The sequence below is a fragment of the Pleurodeles waltl genome, chromosome 10, assembly GCF_031143425.1.
Source record: "Pleurodeles waltl isolate 20211129_DDA chromosome 10, aPleWal1.hap1.20221129, whole genome shotgun sequence".
NCBI classification, from domain to species: Eukaryota; Metazoa; Chordata; class Amphibia; order Caudata; family Salamandridae; genus Pleurodeles; species Pleurodeles waltl.
The window spans coordinates 1046801042-1046822871 of record NC_090449.1 but is presented as its reverse complement, the minus strand read 5'-3'; the positions used below and the strand labels follow the sequence as shown (position 1 = coordinate 1046822871).

General features: G+C 46.0%; 1 protein-coding gene across 5 annotated transcripts in view; it reads right to left on the bottom strand.

Moving 5' to 3' along the window:
- THRB (thyroid hormone receptor beta) overlaps window positions 1-21830 on the bottom strand; it is a 438776-nt gene that overhangs the window by 159963 nt on the left and 256983 nt on the right. The window lies entirely within an intron of this gene.

Here is a 21830-nt window from a genome sequence, read left to right as displayed (position 1 = left end):
GCAGCACAATATACTTATCAAAGTATATATCAACATCTCACTAATGTCAACCAACTGCCCTGTGGTTGCCCAAGCATGTGATTATCCGATTACCACCGTCCAGCCCAAGTTCTGAAACAGAGCACTCTGCAAGGCCCAGACACAAACATTATAGGGAGTTTCATTACAGTTCAAAGACAGCTGCATAGCGCGGCGAGAGAACCACAAATTCAGTTTTGGCACACGCCAGACCGACAATAACAGGGCATGGAAAAGAGCTGGCAGGGACCCTGGTGCAGGCGGCCAGTGATGGAAAGGAGGACTTCAGCGATGCAAGTCACTGTGGGCAAGTGGAAGAAAATTGATTATTAATTGGGGAGGATGTGAATCCTTCCCAAGTACTAAGTCTGAATTCTTTCCAGGTCCCATCCACAAATTTAATAAGTCAACCTGGGCTCAACTCCTGCTATTTACTGCACAGGGCAGACAGGCTTAACTTAGGGCAAAATGTGAGAGCCTTTTAACAGTACCAAAAGTCAAAACACAACACTATGACATATCCCACAAACAATTTCTAAAAACAGAGAAAATTTTAATGAGAAAATGACACAAACATGATTAAAATCCATTTAGGGGAATTAGAGATGTGTATTTTTAAACTTTTAGGGTAAAAAGTGCCAAGAAAAAGTAAAATGCTAATCAGACGTCCCTGTTAGCATTTGACTGGGACTTAGGCGCAATCTCAGGCTGTCCCGATGAAGCAGAGGTCAGATACACCAAGCGGGTCTTCCCGGCCAAAGATTTTACCTTCTGACTTAGTCTCTACAAAGGAAGTCAAAATCTTCCACTAGGGAAAGGTTGAGGGCTGTATTCGGCGAAGACCTTAAAAAACTGGGATGCCATTGGCCATGAATTTTGGTGGGAAAAGCTCAGAGTGTGAAAAATCAAATTTGGGGTCTGATAAAGCCCTCTTGTCAGTGACATACTTTTCACACGGTCACACACTGAAGATTTCTATCTCCATACTAAGTCTCATTTTTTGGAGCTCAAAATCCTACAGCAGGGCAAGCCAAGAAGCAGTATCCAACAAAGTCTTTTGGAAATCAGACACCTTTAACACGAGGTCCTGCTGGATATTCTAAGGTCTTGCAAGTCCAAAAAATGTGGGCAACTTTTCAGATTTTCTGAAGTAGTTACTTGTCGTTTCTTCTAAGACTCCCAGGACTATAGGGATCACACTTTGGCGCCAGGACTTGCTCCAGCAGAGGTCACCAGTAAGCTCCAGTCTAGATCCAGTTCGTACTGTCAGCTGGACACTCCTGGAAGAGCTCCTCTTGCAGCTTGTTTGTTTCTTTGTAACCACACATGAGATCAGACAACTGACCCTTGGAGTCTACTTCTCAGTCCTGGGCACAAGAGGAAGCACGTCCAACTCCCCACTTCTCCTAGCATGTCACAGACAACAGATCTAGTCCTCTTCTGTTCTTGCACGGGTCCATAACGTGTTCTCATGAGCTGGAGGGGTCAGTTGCTATTACTGAAGGATTCACTAGCCAGTGGGAGGGAGGAAATCCTGGAAACTCCCTAATCAGTGAGAAAAAAATGTAGAAGAGCAAACTGTTCTACTTTTGCAGCACATTCTGTTTGCCATACTGCAAGCCATCCCATGGTGTGCTATTCCGAGTAAATTCCAACATGGCAGAATCCTTCTGCACTTGGAGGAGGAAGAGACTGTTCTCTTCTATAGACACACTTGAGGTTGGGACAATAACCAGGCGTGTGTCCAGGGATCTGAGCAGTCCTCTCCTCCTCAACCATACTAAACTGGTTCTTGGACCAACTCCTCCTCCCTCTGACCTGGCTACAGTTGGCTGTGGGAACAAAGTCTTATCCCCCCTATGTGCTCCTCGACACTTAACTATGATTGGGCAGGCTTCTGCTTGGTACCTTTCAAGTTAATGACATTCCTGAACCCTCCTTAACTGCACTTTCTGAGCTGAGGGTAGCGGCGTACTTCACAGTCAGGCCTTTCTGCCAAATGCTTAAGCCATTGTTTCTGCTCTGGGAGCAGTTTTCACACCTCATTAATGGCGCTGACAGCTGCACAAAGGCGAACACTATGTGTCCTATGGGAACTTCAGGTACACAGAGTCTAACTTTTTACGTTTTTTTCCTGCATATTTATCAAAATCCAACTTCACAAGTTAATTGAACTTTTAACAAATATAGAGCTCGGTGGTTGAAAAAATGTGTGTAGTGTATCCCAACCCAGAAATTGTATTTTCATTTCACTTTAGTTTTCCTCATAGATTGAGCTGCAACATTGTGCAGTGAAAATAGCTTCTAGGTGCTAGGAGCATGCCAAAACTAAACTATAAATGTACCACTTTTACATACAAGGCAAAGTACCTCAAGGGCTACATAGCATTTTTTGGGTGACTTATTTAGTATTTAAAGGTAGCATTATTTCCTGTCAAACAGAGGTACTCTGACAGGTTCACCTGCAGGTTTAAAGACAGCAGCAATCAGGCTACAAATGTAAACCTGAACCCCATGCTTTCATTGTCAGCTTAGTGGGTGGCACAACATGTGCTATAGTTCACAGGTGACATTTAACTTTTGATGCCACTGGTATATTCTCCCCTATCAAACTATGGATTTACTGGAAAGTTAAAATTGGGGATTAGCAAACTTTACCATGTTTTAGGGGTCAGAGCACATACAGTGGGGACTGGACAGCAGTGCTCCACAGTGCAGAGTTAAAAAACAAAAAACACTGAAGCCTGCCAGGAAAAAAAGTGTTCATGCAAAAAAGGAGTAAATTCTCACAGCCAGCAAACACAGAGGCTTCCAAGTTTACCAGGTCGGTGCACGAGGAGCTCATCCAGCCCAGGTTACTATCTTTACAGTCTGGGATTTTGAGTAAGGTGACTAGATATTTAAAATCAGAAACTGGAACAGGCTACAGAAATTGGAGAATGACTTCCAAATGGAAGTATTATGATAGCCTACACTAATAATACCACTCTCCAACAAACAGCCGTGGTAACACGCAGCTCCAGAGACAGCTCTATTCTCTTCACATTTCAGCCTACAAGCAATAGAACCACCTAAAAGTAAAACATAATTTTGGCATTTTCATTGAATCATATAGTAAAAATAATAAAGGCATAATTTGTGACCCGCCTTAAAAGTTAGTTTTGTGATTTGGGTGATGAGAGACGGTGAGCCTGTCATGCTATCTGGCCTGGAATGTTTTGAGAAATGTAAGGCTTGCTTTGTATGAAACAAAACAATACAATAACAAATTTGCAAAGAGTTCATAAAAAAGGCACAGGACACAAAAGTTTCTGAGCATGACATGTTGACTGTGCCGCATGTCAAGCGTGGCTGCTACCACTTCTCTCAGAGCTAGTCTGCTGTATTATCACACTGCATGGGGAGAAGGGTCCTTTGAGCTGCAATGATGAACATTATTTTATTTAAGCGTTCAAAACCACTCACATTTCCCCCCAAACTGGAAAAATTATTTTGGTGTGGTAAAATATGATGCCTGAACCATCAATAAAAATAAAAAAAACTGGGAGTATGCGTGGAAATCCGGGACATCTAGTCATCCTAATGTGTGGTGCTTTCACGGCGCTATAAAGTCAGGACTACACTTCCCACAATGCAATGAATACATCTGGGCTGCATGAGCGGACCTGGGAAACTTGAGAGCTCTGTAATGTCTATTATATATGTAAGCAAGATGGAAAGAAAGAAAGGCTTATGAAGGCCAGGCAAGTTAGCTTTGCCAATGCTTGTTAACACTATAAGTTAAGGCTTACAAACCCAGTTTGAAGCAGATAGCGCTTAATGGAAGAGTTACAGGGCTACGCTCTACCCACGAGTTACTTTCTCTCACTAACACAGATCAATCCTTTGGAATTTTGTTTCACCAATAGACAGAGACCCTGTTGCAGCCAATTAGAAACATGGCACAGGCGCCAACAGGCCCAAAGCCCTGAGGGTGACTTTCAGCCAGTCCTCGATTTTCAGCCGTAAACACCAAACCTGGGCTGTCCAATAGGAGCCCAGGAGAGCCAAATCCATGACAGGTTGTCAGAGATGAATATGAATGTAAATAATTGACATAGTTGGGGCATCCTGAAAAACAGGCACGAGTCTCACCATCCTTGACCCTAGGTTGGGTACCCGTATAGCCCATAATTGCAGACATAAATCTGATACTACAAGTCCCAGCATGCTTCACCCGCTCTTAAGGCTCCCCCACCTGCCATGGTCCCAGATGCCAGGGACTGAAGGGCTGTCTGCAGAATCTAACATACCCAGGGCCACTGGAGATATGCGGCAGGTGAGGGCCAAATTAGGCGGCAGGGCTGAATAATTAATGCGGCAAGAAAAAGCAAACTATGTGGCACAATGCAGCAGATGTTGTTATAGTATTACTTCATTATTTCATCATTTTAAAACTTGATGACACTGTCTGGGCACTGGTTGCACCTCATTGGTACCAGTTTAACACTCAAATACAGCAAAAAGCAACAGGAAGGTGACCAGTCCAGCTTTGCAAAGGTCCTTCCACTGCGCAGCAACGTTTCTGAACTCGAAACATTTTTTTTGTTAAAATCTGCAGATTATGTGGCAGATGATGGATTATGTGGCAAATCTATAAATATCTGAAAATTGCCACAGCCACACAATTGCATAATTCCAGTGGCCCTGAACATACTCAGCTCTGCTCCGACAGACAGATCTCACTGCCATGCCAGGGACGGGGGGTGATGCCAGCCACAACCAATGAGCTGAGCTAAACAAACACTGCTGAGTGCTTAGCATAAGCTCACACACAAAAAATTCCGAATTAGCACTAATTCTCAAAATCCCTTTCTCTAAAGGGCTCCGAATACAAGCACCGAGCAGGAATCACAGAAAAACTAACAGGCTGCCTTAGCTCGCCCAAGTGAAATTGTAAATGTAATTATAATTGTAATAATAGTATTTATATAGCGCTTACTACCCCTGATGAGGCATCAAAGCGCTTTTCGGCGAGTAGCACACTACTCCAGAAGCCTTGAGGAATTAGTGGTAGATTAATATAGGAAAATATGAGTACAGTTTTAGTATTAGTATGAGTTAATTTGAGCCGCGGATATGTGAGGTTGTTAGTTGGATTGACTAGAGTAATGGAGGGGTAGGGGAGGAAAGAATCCAGAAGTGTTAGTTGGGAGTTTATAGTACTAGGATGAGGCTTGGGATGAGTAAAGGCAAGATGGAGGAGAGAAGAGCCTGTGGATGGGGTAGGGAGATCACAGTAGCAGGAGGGGTTTTGGATGAATCAAAGGTGAGATAAATGAGGGAGAATTTTTGAGGGTTGTTTGGGAGATCATGGTAGTAAAGTGAGGTTTGGGTGAGCTAGATGTGGAAGAGGAGGGAAGAGCTTAGGCTGGGTTATTTTGAAATCATGGAATCAGTCACAGACAGGAAGACAAGAAGAGCGGAAAGTTGGCAACCAGAGGACGCTGCTCCTTGCTCTGATGGGGTCTTTCAGGTTCCAGATGCTGAGCCTGGCACATATTTACATATCATAGTCCTCAGGGCCTCTGTTTACTGATTACGCAATGAGTGCACATTCAAGTTAATGGGCTTGTTTAATAAGATTAAACTTTTGGATAGTAAATATTTTAGCTGAATGATACACTGGAGCACTGGAATTATTCGGCAGGGGAGGGTTCAATTTTTGCAGCAACGCTGACTATATTATGCGGCATGAAAAGGCAAATTATGCAGTGTAATGCGGCACGTTGTGATAATATCACTTCATGAGTTTGGTGTTTTTGCACTTTTTTAACACTGTCTCGCCACTGGTTTCACCACCGTAATAAGAGTTTAATATCCATCCATCCAGCCATCCATCCATTCAACCAGCCATCCATCCATAATTTCTTTCTTTCTCCCCTTCTCTAACCTCTCTCTTCTCCCTCCCTGATCGCTTTCTCTCTTCACTGTCTGGGGGGAGCTGGGGAAAGTGACAAGACAAGGGTTTTCAGAACTGCAAGCTCCATCCCACCAGGGAAATGCCTAGTGCAATCAAAGGCCTGTCCGGCTGACGGCGCCAGAATAGGGAACACATCCAGTTGTGCGATGGAAGGGCACCATTTACTTTTTCTTCACATGAAATTCCAATCATGGCAAAACTAACATTTTTGTTTAGGTTTCTCCGTTTAGGCAACAGTTCTCTCCTTACCGCTAGCCTTCAGAGAAGGCATAATGTCTATAACATCTCTAGAACCACGTCATCCAGTCTTTTTACTCCCTTCTTTCCAGCTGTGTGATCCTGGGCACTTGAAAGCATCTCCTCGTCTCTCACTTTCCTTCTCTAACCCAATTAGGAGAATCTAGGAAACAATCCACCAACAGGCGCTATATACACCTGCTGATGAACATTTCTTCACTCTGAGGGTGGCCCCCTCAGAGGATGGACTTATGCCTGTGACAGAGACAAACCGACCTGCACTGATGCTTGAATTTATGACAACAATGAGATCGATCGCATGGGCGCAGCAGTGATTGCAACATCAAAAAATAGCATTTGCAATACAATAGGCCTCGCATATTTAGAACAAGTTAATTGTTATCTTTTGACGATAAAGCCCACCAGCAAAAACAGAAGAAAACATGAGAAGAAACTGAGAAAAGAAGACTTGGCAAAAAAATTAAGGTTAGCTTTTAAAAATAAAACTTTGCAATTTTGTTTGTCCTTCTGGGCACGTTTTTTGCCAGTCACAAGCCTTCTGTTTGTGGGGCACTAAAAGTTTTAAAAAAATTAAAAAATACTACCTCAATCACGTCGGGAGCAGCTGACGGGCACTTATTAAGTTGAATTAATTAGTGCTTGATCCCTGCTCCAGACAGAGAAACGGAAATGATGCCAGGCGAGCCTTGATGAATTACGAGGCTTTAAAGAAGAGTGCCACGAAAACCCCTCAAATAGTGAGCACAGTTGGGGTCGAAGTCCTTTACTGAACACAACAGAGGCTCGCAAGCGAGACGCATGCACTAGCGCATTCACCTGCAGGCTCGACCCTAAACAGAACAAGACCAGAGGATGCCACACCCCTTCTTACATTTCTAGGTTACTTTCCCCTGTACAAGGCTGCAGGCATGACATACGAGGTTATCCACCTGACCTGCATGTGCAACACAGAAGGATATCCACCTAAGCTGCGTGTGTCACACACATGGTTATCCACCTGAGCTGCATGTGCAACACACAAGGCTACCCACTTGAGCTGCATGGATCACACACTAGAGTATCCACCTGACCCGCGTGCGTCACCCACAAGGTTATTGGCATATGCTGCATGCATCACACACAAGGTTATCCACCTGCGCTGCATGTGTCACACACAAGGGTATCCAGCTGACCTGCAGGTGCCACACACAAGGTTATTCATTTGTCCTGCATGTGCCACACAAAAGGATATCCACCTGAGCTGTGTGCATCATGCACAAGGTTATTCACCTGAGCTGCGTGTGCCACGCACAAGGTTACTCGCTTAAGCTGCAGACGCCACACAAACGGGTATCCATCTGACGTGCAAGAGCCACACATAAGGGTATCCACCTGACCTGCAGGTGCCACACACAAGGTTATCCACCTGACCTGCAGGTGCCACACACAAGGTTATCCACCTGACCTGCAGGTGCCACACACAAGGGTATCCACCTGACCTGCATGTGCCACACACAAGGGTATCCACCTGACCTGCAGGAGCCACACAGAATGTTATCCACCTGACCTGCATGTGCCACACACAAGGTTATCCACCTCACCTGTAGGTGCCACACACAAGAGTATCCACTTGACCTGCAGGTGCCACACACAATGTTATCCACCTGACCTGCATGTGCCACACATAAGGGTATCCACCTGACCTGCATGTGCCACACAGAATGTTATCCACCTCACCTGTAGGTGCCACACACAAGAGTATCCACTTGACCTGCAGGTGCCACACACAAGGGTATCCACCTGACCTGCATGTGCCACACACAAGGGTATCCACCTGACCTGCAGGAGCCACACAGAATGTTATCCACCTGACCTGCATGTGCCACACAGAATGTTATCCACCTCACCTGTAGGTGCCACACACAAGAGTATCCACTTGACCTGCAGGTGCCACACACAAGGTTATCCACCTGACCTGCATGTGCCACACAGAATGTTATCCACCTCACCTGTAGGTGCCACACACAAGAGTATCCACTTGACCTGCAGGTGCCACACACAATGTTATCCACCTGACCTGCATGTGCCACACATAAGGGTATCCACCTGACCTGCAGGTGCCACACACAAGGGTATCCACTTGACCTGCATGTGCCACACATAAGGGTATCCACCTGACCTGCATGTGCCACACATAAGGGGTTCTACCTGACCTGCAGGAGCCACACAGAATATTATCCACCTGACCTGCAGGTTCCACAGACAAGGGTATCCACCTCACCTGCAGGTGCCACACACAAGGTTATCCACCTCACCTGCAGGTGCCACACACAAGGTTATCCACCTGACGTGTACAAGCCACACACAAGGGCTCCACCTGTACCGCCCTGAACAGCTGCCCCACAAAGTACAGCCCTCCGTAGAAACAGAACGCTAAGAAGCCGCGCCCTGCACAAGGCGGACCCTCCCTGACTTCTAAAGCACGCACCCCCCACCACTCCTTCTCTGGAAGCGCGCCAACCCCCGGGGGTGTTCTCCAGGGGCACGTCAGGCAGGACCTTCCACTTACCCGGGGACCCCACCTTACAGCGCACATAAAACAGCTCTGCAGGAACCTCTGTTTAATGAATACAACACCCGCAAAGCAACCCGTGGAACCCCGGTACCTGATTAGTGCACACCTGCCTGGCCACGGCACACCTCCCAGCTTTGACTATGTAAATATATACATACCATGGTGCAGCTGGCCACAGTTGTCACTCTCTGTACGAAGTGTAAAACGCTTCGATGTCTCATGTTGTCCTCAACATACAGAATTTAAAATAAACACTCCCCACACAAAGTGCACCTGACATCATAGTATGTTTATCTCGGGACTGAGTACGTGCATCTTACACCTGCCGACAACGTAAACCCATCTTCTTCTCTCTTTCTGCCTATCACCGTGCACTGTGGTAAAGAGCTCTGCCACCGTGAGGTAAAGAGCTCTGCCACCCTGCCCAGCGCCTCTAGAGTGCTACATCTAGGAAGCATCATACGGCGGGGGAGGGGGGAGAGATACCCCACGCCAACCCCTCCGTCTCAGTAAACACAACCCTCTGATCAACCACGGGTCTCATCGCCTGGCTTCCTTCCTCCTTCTCTGAGGCGTAGGGGTGGGGGCTACTGCCAGCAGTGGCCTAACAAAAGCCCCTGCGGAGAGGGGGGGATCCTCCATGCACTTTGCAGGGGGGGCTCAGGTTTAGTTCGCCACTGGCCACCAAGTCCCTACCCCACAATCAGATGACCAAGCACAGCACCTGTTTTGTCAATAACATTTGTGTAGCACATTTCTGCCATCTGCATAGCCTCGTAGCGCTTTATTTCATATAGTTAGGGACTTAAGCACAGCGCTTTAAGAGGGATGGAAAAAGTAGGGGGTGATGGGAGGTGGTGGTGGCTTCAAAGGGGGCGTGGCCTGTGTAACGAAGGGTGTGGCCCAATAGAGGGGATTAGAGCCCTGCATTGCACAAGTTCATAAACAAACAGATCTTGACAAAACCACAACTTGAAAACATTAAAAGGTTATACAGAAACATATTTCTGTGCCATTAGAAATAGTAAATCTGAAAGGGAAAATTTGGGGAGAACACTGGTATGCCTAAACAGCTGACTCATTTTCTGGATTAGTTATTAAAGACGTTGCGTTGTCGTACTGCATAGAGACGCCTAATGGAGATTGTTAGAGCTCCCTGGATTTATCAGCAAACGGAACAGAAATGGTCACTTTCCGTTTGAAAATGTTATAATGTGCAGAAGTGCGATACCTACAGGTTCTGTTTTATCGGGAGAGTCTACTCTAGGCACAGAGAGCAGTGTTGGGGGGGGGGGGAGGGGCGAGGGGCAGGGATGTTAATGTATGTCTGCTGAGAAAGTCATTTAAGCAGGACATTCGAGCAAAGAGTTTATCATTGTGACCAACCCACGAATGAGAAATATAACTAAATCCACTGAACAGAACTCTGCGTCAGTGAGCGCGGGGACTTTCTACCCTAACAAAGGCAGGGTTTTAAAAGGATGCCTTATTCTCCGTTTTAAAACCTCTCCTTTTAGTCTCAGAAGCTGAAACTGCGCCAATATTCGCACGTCCTCTCTCAACTTCTGGTTGGACAGAGCACCACTAGGGACTTGAATGAAATCCTTGGACAGTGCTTAATTTGTAAATAAACACGCGCAGGTTCCCAAAGCTCTCCTCCGAAACAGGCGGCTGCTGCAATTAAATGTGCCAGCACTGATTACTGACGTAATCTGAAGCATTCTCGGGCCTGTATAATCCATTTACAGCCACTCTCTGCCCCTTCAGCTCACTCTTGCAGCTTTCTGCTTCTTCCTTTGTGACGCTTTTTCGCTTTTTACCTCCTACGTCTTTCCCATACGTGTCTTTTGCTCGCAGTGATGGCCTGATGCAGATAAATAAGTGCTGGTGTCCCCCCCTCCCCCCGCACCGTCAACCACCGGCTCAAATTAAGCACCGCCGTTCGCAATTATGTACTTTTTAAAAATTATTTTAGGTTTGGAAAGTGTCCAGGAGCTGCTAATACTGCGCAGCAGGAGCCCACGTAGCCGCTTTACCGCCTGGGGTCTGCCCACCACGCCCTCCCTTCTTGCCGCCTGTGGCTTCCGTGGCCTGCACTTTTACCTTCCTATTAGCTGCTGATGGGGCAGCAGACGGTCCCTTTGAATTTACCTCTGACCCCGGGAATGGGGGTTACGGCTACCGAGGCCAGATTCTTTTCACGTCGCGAGTAAGGGCAACAATAGATGGCCCGATACAGACTCGTCTCAGCGCCTGGTTTTTAAAACCCCCAGTGCTGAGCACCGTCAGGACCCGGATCACTTAAAGCCCCGCGTTAGCACATACAGATCACGTTACTGGTGCTTCCGTTATTACACAACTCAACGGTAGCCAATTTATTGACCTACGAAGGATGAACGGCTATACTAAGCCTCACTCCGGTGTACAACCTATGGATTGAAGATCACAAGTAGTTAAGTGGTACAACCAAAGAAAATGGATATACATGTTTGTCACAGAAACCCTTGGCACAGAGATGTTTTAAGGCAGGGGCAAAGTTGGCAATTGCCCATGGTCCCCTCTTTCCAAGACCCTTCCTTCCCCCCAAATGGTAAAGTTGTCTTTCTTCCAAACTTTGTTAATTTCTCTATCAGAGCATCTCTGTATTTCTCCCTCTGACTTCATCTACTGAATACCATTTTGTTTTAGGAATTTTGAGGTCCCAAGAAAGACATTCAGCTTTTTTTTGTTAAATTGTTTAGTGGAATTCAATATTATTTGGTATCATGTAGGTTGAAATAGCAGAAAATAGGTAATACAATTTAAATTTCTTCTGATTAGGGGGTCCAAAACATTCCTTGGCCAGGGCCCCGAAAATTCTTTAGATGGCACTGACTTGGCACATTCCATTCCGCCCTGTTAGCTCTTCGGTGCCATTAAACATGGAACAGCGACCTCACGAACGTCTGATCTGTGCAGCAGGGATAATCCGTCTAAACTGTCTGGACTCCGCCTCGCTGTGTCACGGATCAGGAAATGTGATTATCCGGCCTAAAAGGCTACAGAAGGCACCTGAGCTGCAGGTCTGACACCTTGAATACCATGGGAAGGAAGCGCCTCGAAACAGCGCTGGTACTTGTGCTGCTGCACTTCCAGACGAGGGGGACACAGCTCTGTGCTTAATTTGTAAATAAAAACGTGCCGGTGCCCAAAGCTTTCTTCTAAAACACGCGGCTGCTGCAATTGAATGTGCGAGCAGAGAATACTGAGGCAGCGTAATCCTGAAACCATCTCGGGCCTCTTTAATCCATTTACAGCCACTCCCTGCCCCTTCAGCTCACTCTGGCAGCTTTCTGCTTTCTCCCTTTGTGACGCTTTTTCGTTTTTCTCTTCCTCTGTCTTGCCCATTAGGGTCTTTTGCTCACAGAAAATGCTTGAGGAAGAAGAATAAGTGCGGGCCCTCACAAATAAATGCAGGTGCCCCGCACCGGAAACTACCCGCTCAAATTAAGCACGGGCACAGCCTTCGTCAAGGGGGGCCGGTGGCTTCTGCAGTCTCAGGACACATTGGTGAGCCTAGCAGTGGCATAACAAAGCTTGATTCCCCCCTTGCGAAGTACATGGAGGGGGGCCCCTTTGAACTCACTCAGGAGCTCTCAGGCCTGGGTTCTGTGCCCAGGATGGCCCTTTAGGGCTCGCCCCCCGCACCGCGCGAACTGCGGGTCCTTTGCTACGCCACTGCCGAGACGGCCATTACCAAGTCCTGATCTAAGCTGTTTTTAGCATGAAAGTACTAATAGATTTCTTCATATTCACGCGAAACCCACCCTGACACAGCCGAGGTTAGGGCAAAAGACCGGGCTCCCTGGCAGGGAGCATGCAGTGTTTTTCAAAGGCTAACAAGGGCCCTGTGGTTTCTTAAAAAGCATCAGCGATGCCACCTCATGGGGACAAACCCCAGGGGACCCCTCTCCTCACAGTTTCCGAGATGATGTTTGTCTTGGGAGGCCGAGTGTTTCTGCTGAACAGTTTCCTAGCAGCAGTGATCTGAGTTTCCCATAATAAACACCAATAACTTATCACCTCATGTCTTATAAGTAGGGCTCACGGTTTTATGGTGTTCGTTTTTTGACATTTCCGTCTAAAGTTATCCATATTTTTTCCTAAATTTATCTGTATTTATCCATATGTATTTTGGGCAAAAAAATAAGCAAAAACGAGTATATTTCTACATTTACCTAACCGCTAAAAGTGGACTGATATCCGAAGGCCTGACATGTTTCAATGATATGGACACCACAGATGATAAATCAATGCACTTACGTGAAACATGCAAACTGTAGTATTAACCTCCTGCAGATTAACTGCTGTTTAAGCCTCATGCCTACAATTCCTTTATTTTTTAACCCCCATTACCTGAGCTGATGGCCTGACACTCATGACTGACGGCATATAGAAGCACTCAAAAACAAACTAATTCCAGTTTTTGTCTACATTTAAAAATAAATACAGAGAGGACAATAAAAGGGTTTCTGTGTATTTATCTGTAAAAAAACAGTAAAAACGGAAAACAAGGAGCCTTACTTATAAGGGCCATGATTAAAAGGTGTGCGTGTTAGCTGATTTAATATAAGGAACTACTTTTCACAGCATGGGTCAATGCCTGGACTATACATCTAATTTAAGAGTGAGCAGAACTCGCGGAGTTTTACTGCACTGAATTCCGAGGAGTTACATAAAAAGTCTGCGAGATTCTGCGGTCCTCCACGAGCTGGTGGGAAGCAGTACGCTACGCTGCCTGGGCTGATTTTTAGCACAGGGAGCTTGTTCTGCGACGAGAAGTCAGTGCGAATGACACCTCGCTGCACGCCAGAGGGTGCTACTGCTTGAGCTGATTTTGCTGCCACTCGAATAGATTTTCTACTCGAGCTTCAGCTTTTCCAGCGCATATGTCGCGACTCCCCGAGACCGCCAGCTTTGGGAAAATCTCACCAGGTGCCTGCCTAGTGTCTGAAAATCACACAACGGGATGCTAATACTCGCCATGCAAGCTGCAAGCAAGGAAAAACTCCGCCCAGCGCTGGATTGCGGAAATTTGTTTGGAACTCCATTTTACATGCGTAACATGGATAAGCCAAAACTTCTCAAACTTAGCCAGTGGAGCGGACATTTTTAACCCACCCTTAATATAGTTCCAGTACAGGTTTCTTGAGCTCAGTGCTAGTAGAAAGTCTGAAAATCACCTCACTTTCAGGACATGACAAGAAACCAAAGGTTTGAATCCTGCAAAATAACTAAGAGTAGGCCTAAATGACCTGAACTAAGAATGTAAGCATGAAACTGACTCCAGGAAGTAGAAGGCTCCAAGAACTTGCCTTGCATGAATCTTTGGCACCTTCTGGGCACTGCTATGATCGCATCTCTGGGGACGCTATAGTACCTGGAGGTCTGTGGCCTTGTTGATCTGCTCGCCTGCCTTAGGACCACGCATGGGAAGCCACCATCCAGAGAAAGCATACCTCTTGGTTGCCACCCATGTGTGCCTACAGCCCTCCAGGGACCGTCTTACCAGGCACCAACAAAGGGCTAAACGTTCAGGTGGGAACGTTCTTACTAGATCAAGGTGAATATATTGGTGACCCCAGTGGCCCAGCGAATACACATACAGAAGGCTGGTATGTGTCCCAGAATCATTACCAGTGGCAGAGTTTAATTTAAGCATTCCATCCATCACATTCCTCTTCCTCAGATGCAGTGCTTAATTTCTATTAAAAAAAATAATAAAAAAATAAGTGTCAGGGCCCTCGGCTGAAGGCCACTGCAACTTGCACCCCCTCCCCCCCCCCTGATTGCCCCAGCCAGCATTGATAATGACAGTGCCAACTAACGGTGGCTTCTCCTTCAGGGCATAGGAGCATCACCCCTCTGCCTAAAATGCCTCCCAGGGATAAAAAATAAAATGGTCATAAAGCTAATTTATTGCCATTTTGTTTTCCATCCTCCCTTCCTGAACCGAGTTTCAGGATGGGGCGGGGCCACTGCTGCAGAGTGGCAGCCAAGAGCTGTGCATTTAGGTTTAAAGTGCGCATGTCTTTTTGGCCGACAAGCGCACTTTAAACTTCTCTAACCCAGCTGTCATAAGACAGCTGGGTTAGAGAAAGCACAGGGCTCCGGCGCTATGGTGAGTGCCGAGACAGGCCGCCCACTCCAATCCTGGTGCTTCTCTCATGCTGGTTACCACCATGAAAGCAGTGCCAGGATTGCTCAGGGAATTTGCTGCAGTGAGGACCAAGTAAGTGTTTTTTTTCTAATTATTTACACCACTCACCTTGCATGTACGCATCAACACCACATTTGCTCACCCCCCCCCCCCCACTCTGCCTGCATGCCAGCTGGTACCAACACAACTACTAAACATCAGACCCTACAAAAGTGACAATCCAGACCCCTGAAGACACCAAGGATAGCTTGAGTGGCAAGCATTGGTCATTTTTAATGAATATTGAATTAGTAAACAACTGTTGCTATGCTCGTCTGTAAATCAGACAATCACTGCCACCATGTGGCAAACTGTTATAAGTGTCAGTGTTGAAAATTAAGTGCTGGTGCCAAGCACTGGAAACCACTAGCTCAAATTAAGCACTGCTCACACTCTCTAAGCATGCCTGATGTTGCTTGTCACAGCTCCTATGCTCATTGTACCACTGGAGTCAAGGCCTACCTCACAGATGAAGCACAAACAGCCTGTCTGTGGGTACCTTGGTTCGCATTCAGAGAGCACGTCCCTTGGAGGTTTGGAATGCACTGTTCTTATTACAGAAGGGCCAGGAATGATGTCCATAAGGTTGGTGGCTGTCTACAGTGACCCAGTGAGCAGAAAAGAGACGGACTGGAGCACGGCCCAGAGTAATCACCAGCAGCTGAAACTCACTCAGGTGCTTCACCTGTCACCTTTTTGTTTTTCTGACAATAGATTGCGGCACGTGACCCTTATCCATAAGCTAGTTTCCTCGATATTTAAACTGCTACGGCTAGAAACTTGTTCACTTTTACTTACCTGCATTTCTAATGTGTTTTAATCAAGTGTTTTGGCATTTTAAAGCTATAGCCTTGACTGCAGGAGATCAGGGAAACAGAGAAAGGAGAGGCAATAGTTGTGTTATGTATACTGTGGGAATTAGGGCCGGCTTTAACACTGCTGGCGCCTGGTGCGACAGTATTTTTTGCTCCCTCCCCCCACAATGACCTCCTCTTCGGATCTACTTACTACATCCTGACAAAAGTGCCCCTCATCTCTCCAAAGCCCCTCTCTCACATGCATTTTGTTTTAAAGCGCTTGTAAAGGCTGGCTTTACTAATCCACACAGCTATCCACATATAAAATACAGATCTGTTCTTTGCAGCAGGCACATTAACCCTCTGCGCTACTGAAGGGAAAGTCAAAACTGCCACTAGACATAAACTCTGAGCTCACTCTCTCTAAATGGGAACATTAACCACTAGAGTTATCTTGACATTTTTATTGCTGCCTGAAAGCTGGAGGCACAAGGAACTCTGCAGTGGGTGCTTTTAAATGTTATGTTATTGCTCAACACGGCGCCCGCCCTTGAGGTGAGTGCCCTGCCTCCAGGTTAGCGCCCTGTGCAGCTGCACCAGTCGCACCGCCCTAAGGCCGGACCTGGTAGGAATGTCCCAGTCTTCACAACACCACCCAGGAGAGTCCAGGAGCTCTCAGCTGTCAGCCTTTGTTCTAAGTGTGACCATCCATTTCTAGCGACTGACAGTGGCCGAAAATGTTTGTTTCTTGCACCTCTGGAGAGATTGAAAGCAAATGAACAAAGAGTACGAATGTAAGAGACTCAGCGGTCCCGGAGGAGTGAGCAATCTCCTATGACGACCACGAGTGTGATGCGATCTCGGCGCCAGGACTGTGGGTAACGAATGGACATAGATATACTACACAGAACACAGGGGTGGCACATTTTAATATTTGTCATCTAAACCAGTGCTTAATATGTGCTTGTTGTTTCCGGTGCTGAGCACCAGCACTTATTTTTGAGGTCAGGCGCTTATGAGAAAAAACGAAAAAGCGTCACAGAGGCAGAAAGCTGCAGAGGTGAGCTGAAGGGGCAGGGAGTGGCCGTAAATGGATTGAAGAGGCCCGAGATGTCTTCAGGATTACGCTGCCTCAGTATTCCGTGATCCCACATTTAATTGCAGCAGCCGCGTGTCCAAACAGGAGGGCTTTGGGCACCGGCACGTTTTTATTTACAAATTAAGCACTGATCTAAACTGAATTTGTAATGTTTCTGCCTTAAATTTGGCCGTAAAATTGCTTGGGATGAACTCGCAAACAGAAAAAGAGACTCGTCAACTAAAAAAACATAAAGAAATTACATGAATAGTTAAGCCTACTATCATTTGGTTGTGGGAATGTCAAGGCACCACTCAACTTTGAAGCCATTCTCCGGAGCAGCCCGTGATGACTCGGGCACAGTGAACGTGCGGCCACTTAACACCAGGAGAACCGCAATATCTCCGCTGGAATGGCCATTATTACAACCCGGCAGGCTAGGTGTGACATTACTCTACGGATGCCACGTGGTACCTTATTATAGCTCATCACTGACGTCAGAAGGGGCCTGTGACGACTTACTGCACTTTGCTTTGACGTGACAGTGTCTTCTGCCAAGTTACAAAAGCGCATTAAAATCACCTCCTTGGCAAAGAAAGCATTGGCCACTGGTGCATTTATTAAAAGTTTCCTTTCCTTTTCTGGTTCTCTCATCCTCGCTCTAAAGGTCACAGACATTAGGTAAAAAGGACGAGGCTTCCTCTACGTCTGCAGTGCGCTGCTGAGACCAGGGCAGGAGGGGCCCATCTGCATCTCACCGCAAATCAGGACCAGGCGTCCGGCTTGCGTCTCACAATAAACAACCGAAAGAATGTGTTTAACCCAAATTATACTCGACATCCTGCTTTGTTCTAGCTCCAAATGTCAGATTCCACATGCTATGTGCACCCGAAGGAGTCGTACAAGTAAGAATGACGTCACCTGTCACAGAGGGATCTGCAGATGTACACAGGGGAGAAATTATTGCTATAAATCAATTCTAATTCAAGTTACAGCAGCTTTTCATGATCTTGTACAGAAGGTCGCTCTTAGTCTTGTCCTTGGGGGATCCCTTGCTTAGTAAGCAATAATAAAAGCAATATTTGCTGTTTCGCTCTGTAATACAAACTTATATGGGCATATGCGCATGCGCGTCTTACTGCGGGCCTAGAGGGATTTAAACTTACCTGTTCTTTCCTGGGTCCCATCAGTGTGGGACTTGGAAAATGCAACTGTTGGAAGAAGTCTAGTCTAAAATGTTCTCCCCGGACACTCTCTGCCTAACACCGGAAGCTAGTCCAGATCCAAGACCCTACACCGAGGATGGACTGGAGGTGATCCTACAACAGGCCAGTTGGCAGCTGGTTGTCACTGGGGCAGAGAGACTTCACACTCTGGTTGATTCCGTCCATTCTTGGACCCAGTATTCTCCAAAATAGGGGTACGCCCATACAACCCCACTATACATGGGGAGTCAATACTTTACATATGATATGGTATATTGTGGGAACTAATCATAGGGTACTTCAAGCCTTAATAATGAGCATATAAAATTACTCAATGGCCTACAAATGGAGTTATTTAGTGTAAACAAATCTTTAATAAAGTATCTTAAACTGTAACAATCCACATTCTTCGAACTGTGAATTTGAAAGATACTTAAGTTTTTGTATAGTGTAAACACGTGACAATACAAATTATAGAGTAACACAAAAATTATCTTTACAAAAAAATAATAATTCTAACAAACAAAAAATCCAATTTGCCTTCGGTCTTCCAGCTGGGGGTCGCGTAACTAGTTAGCACGGAGGAGTCTCGTTCGCGACCCCCAGTTGGAAGACCGAAAGCAAATTAGATTTTTTGTTAGACTTTTACATTTTTTGTAAACATCATGTTTGTGTTAGTGTATACTTTGCTTGTGTTGTAATAAAAAAAAAGTATCTTTCAGATTGATGGTGCAAGTTTGAAATACTTTATTAAAGTTTTTGTTTTCACACTAAATAGCTCCACTGAGTCATTTATATGCTCATTTGCAAGGCTTGAACTACCTATGATTAGTTCCCACAGTATACCATCTTATATGCAAAGCACTGTTGGGCTCAGGCCTGGACAGGGGGCAGGTATCCTGGCTGTGTCATGGGAGAGGTGCCTCGGTGAGAGCCGGGTGAAGGGGGCAGATGGAGTTAGAGTGGTGCTTGGAAGAGACATGAGGGAGACGCGGTAAGACCCATGGCTACCGGGTGCTTCACACCATGAGTGACACATTCAGCCACTCCTGTCGTTCCAGCCAACAACAAGCCTTTGCATGTTGTGCTTTTCAAGCCCATGCTTAAAATGGAAACACGAATCAACTACAAGATCCAGAATGCAATGAGCGGTTTCGTAAAAGCCAGGACTGGATGATGGAGCACGCATGGAATGGGGCCAGTCGCCAAGAGGGAGATGTGACGAGTATAATGGTAAGAGAGAGACGGACAGACGAAGCGCGAGAGACATAGCAAGAGAGAGCGAGAGACTGAGATGGGTAGACAGCAGAGGGGACAGTGCGAAATAGTGAACTGCTTCTGACGAACTCAAAAAGGCTCCCAAAAGGGCTCGATCTCCACTTGTTTCAGTCAAGTTGAACATAGTCTGGGGGGCTCTTATACCCTGTGGTCACAGTATGTGAGTACTGCTTGGTACAGTCTCATTTAAAACCAAGTTGATGACGCGTTGACAACAATATATCAGACGAATAAATGACTTCAGCCCCCAGTACCATCCAATATATTTGAAAATTATTGTAATTTGAAATTGTATTTATATAGCGCTCACTTCCCAGACGTGGTTTTGAGGCATTGAAGCGCTTTGTAGCGAGTAGCCCAGTATTCTGGAACCCACGCTTAGAGGTGAATAGTTAGCAGACTGGTAACATGTGCTTTCTTTACCTTGTTGGATTACCTGTGTTAAGTTTGTGCTCCTGAGATATCATGCATTTACTCCTCTGCTTTGATCAGAAGTAGATTATTTGAAGTGGATTAATAATTGGAAGATTGGGGGTGGTGGGCAGGTATGTTTACAACTTTTTTCAATTCACAAAAGAATTTCACGAGTAGTATTTTTGCTACTGTGGAGCCTCTGCACTTGTGGAGGAAGCTTCTTAAAATACTACTCAGAAAATTGCTATGTGAATTACAAAAAATCGTAAACGTACACAATAGCGTAAGTTTACATTTGTGAATTAGGCCCTAAATGTCTTTACAGATAGTGACCCGTTTTCAATACTGTGACACAGCTGCAACTCACTCGTATTACTGCAAATAAGCTCTGCCATCCCCCCATTTCTCATTCCTGAGCTCTTTTTTCAGCTAAAACATTTTTTTATGAATGTTGCATGAATGATAGATACACTTCTCTGCAAAATGTAATAGACTCTCTCACATCATCTACATTAAAAATACATTAAAAGGTATTTGAAACAATCTGCTTAGGAAGTACTGAATGCCACCAGGGCAGGACTCTCTGCAGAAGAGAGCTGGCTCTATCAGGGGCCCTGGGCCATAGCCCACTTTGCCCAGGCCTTAAAACGTTGCTGGTGGTGGGCATGAGTGCCAATTGTTGAAGCAAATGACGAGGAAGGATTGCAACACCCTCTAAGTAAAGGTAACATGTACGTCAATAAAGGGGTGGAAGTAGCTGCCACCCACCCACAATGACCATTTACTCTAGATCAGTGGTTCCCAACCTGTGGTCCTGAGACACCTGGGGGTACACAAAGTCTTCTTAGGGGATCCGCGACTGCTTAGAAAATTAAATAGGATTAACAGATTAGGGGCCATATGTACAAACACTTTTTCCCATAGACATAGAATGGGTAAAAACCTTTGCGACATGTGGCCCTAGGTCCCCATCTTTCAGAAAGGACTCACTCGGGGATCCCTAGATTCAAATAATGATTCAGTGGGGGTACCAGGGTTCCAGTAATGATAAAGTGGGGGGCAACAGGAGTAAAAAGGTTGGGAACCACTGCTCTAGATCCTTTCTTACAATATTACAGGATTTAGAATAAAATAAACGCCTGGACTGGGTAGGATTTACTGGTGCAGACCGTGCAAATCAAATGCAGAAAACAGGATCACCAGTAGCAAGACCACATGAGTCAATCCCAGATTCAAGCACTAAAAGGAGCAAGTCTGAAGGCAGTCAGCACAAGGTGACAAGGATCACACTGAGTCCAGTGCTCACCTGCACCACACAAACTGAAAGTGAGTTCATGGCCCTGATGTTTCAGATTCAATTGAAGCAGTGCTTAATTTGAACCGGTGGTTGCAGGTTGCGCTCGTCAGAATTTGACCCAAAACAAGACAAAGAAAAAAGGAGGAAAGACAATACAGAAAAAAACAGTAACAAAAGGAGAAAAACAGTAACAAAAGGAGAAAAACAGCAGGAAAGGAAAAGCTTGGAAGAGTGAGCTAAAGGGCAGGGGATTGTTCGCTGGTGGATGAAAGGGGCACGAGTTAGAATACACACAAGAGGGTGGGGATAGACATATCGGACATTCGGTACTACTAGCCACAGGCTTCTGATTTGAGCAAACCTTTGAGGCCCACCATTTAATTCTGTACAAATTATGCACTGTAATGACCCTTTAATCCCAGTCTGAGTAATGTGAACATTGTTACGGAAAGACCGGGGCCTTCTGGTGAAAGCCCTATGCTGCAGTGGAGAGCAATGAACACAGAAGGCAGTAACAGGGGACCCCCAGCAGAAACGATGACGTCAGAAGATGCTCTGAAGGCCGGGTCTCTCTCCTCACTTGTCGCGCGGCGGGGAGGGTGGCCCGGGATCTGTGGCACTGCAGAGATATCCTTTGTCTGAAATGTTTGTTTTCTGATGTGTGAGGTGCAGAGGATGTGCGAAATGGAGAAATGAAGCCTCCTTCACTGGAATCTCTGATGATCACGTCC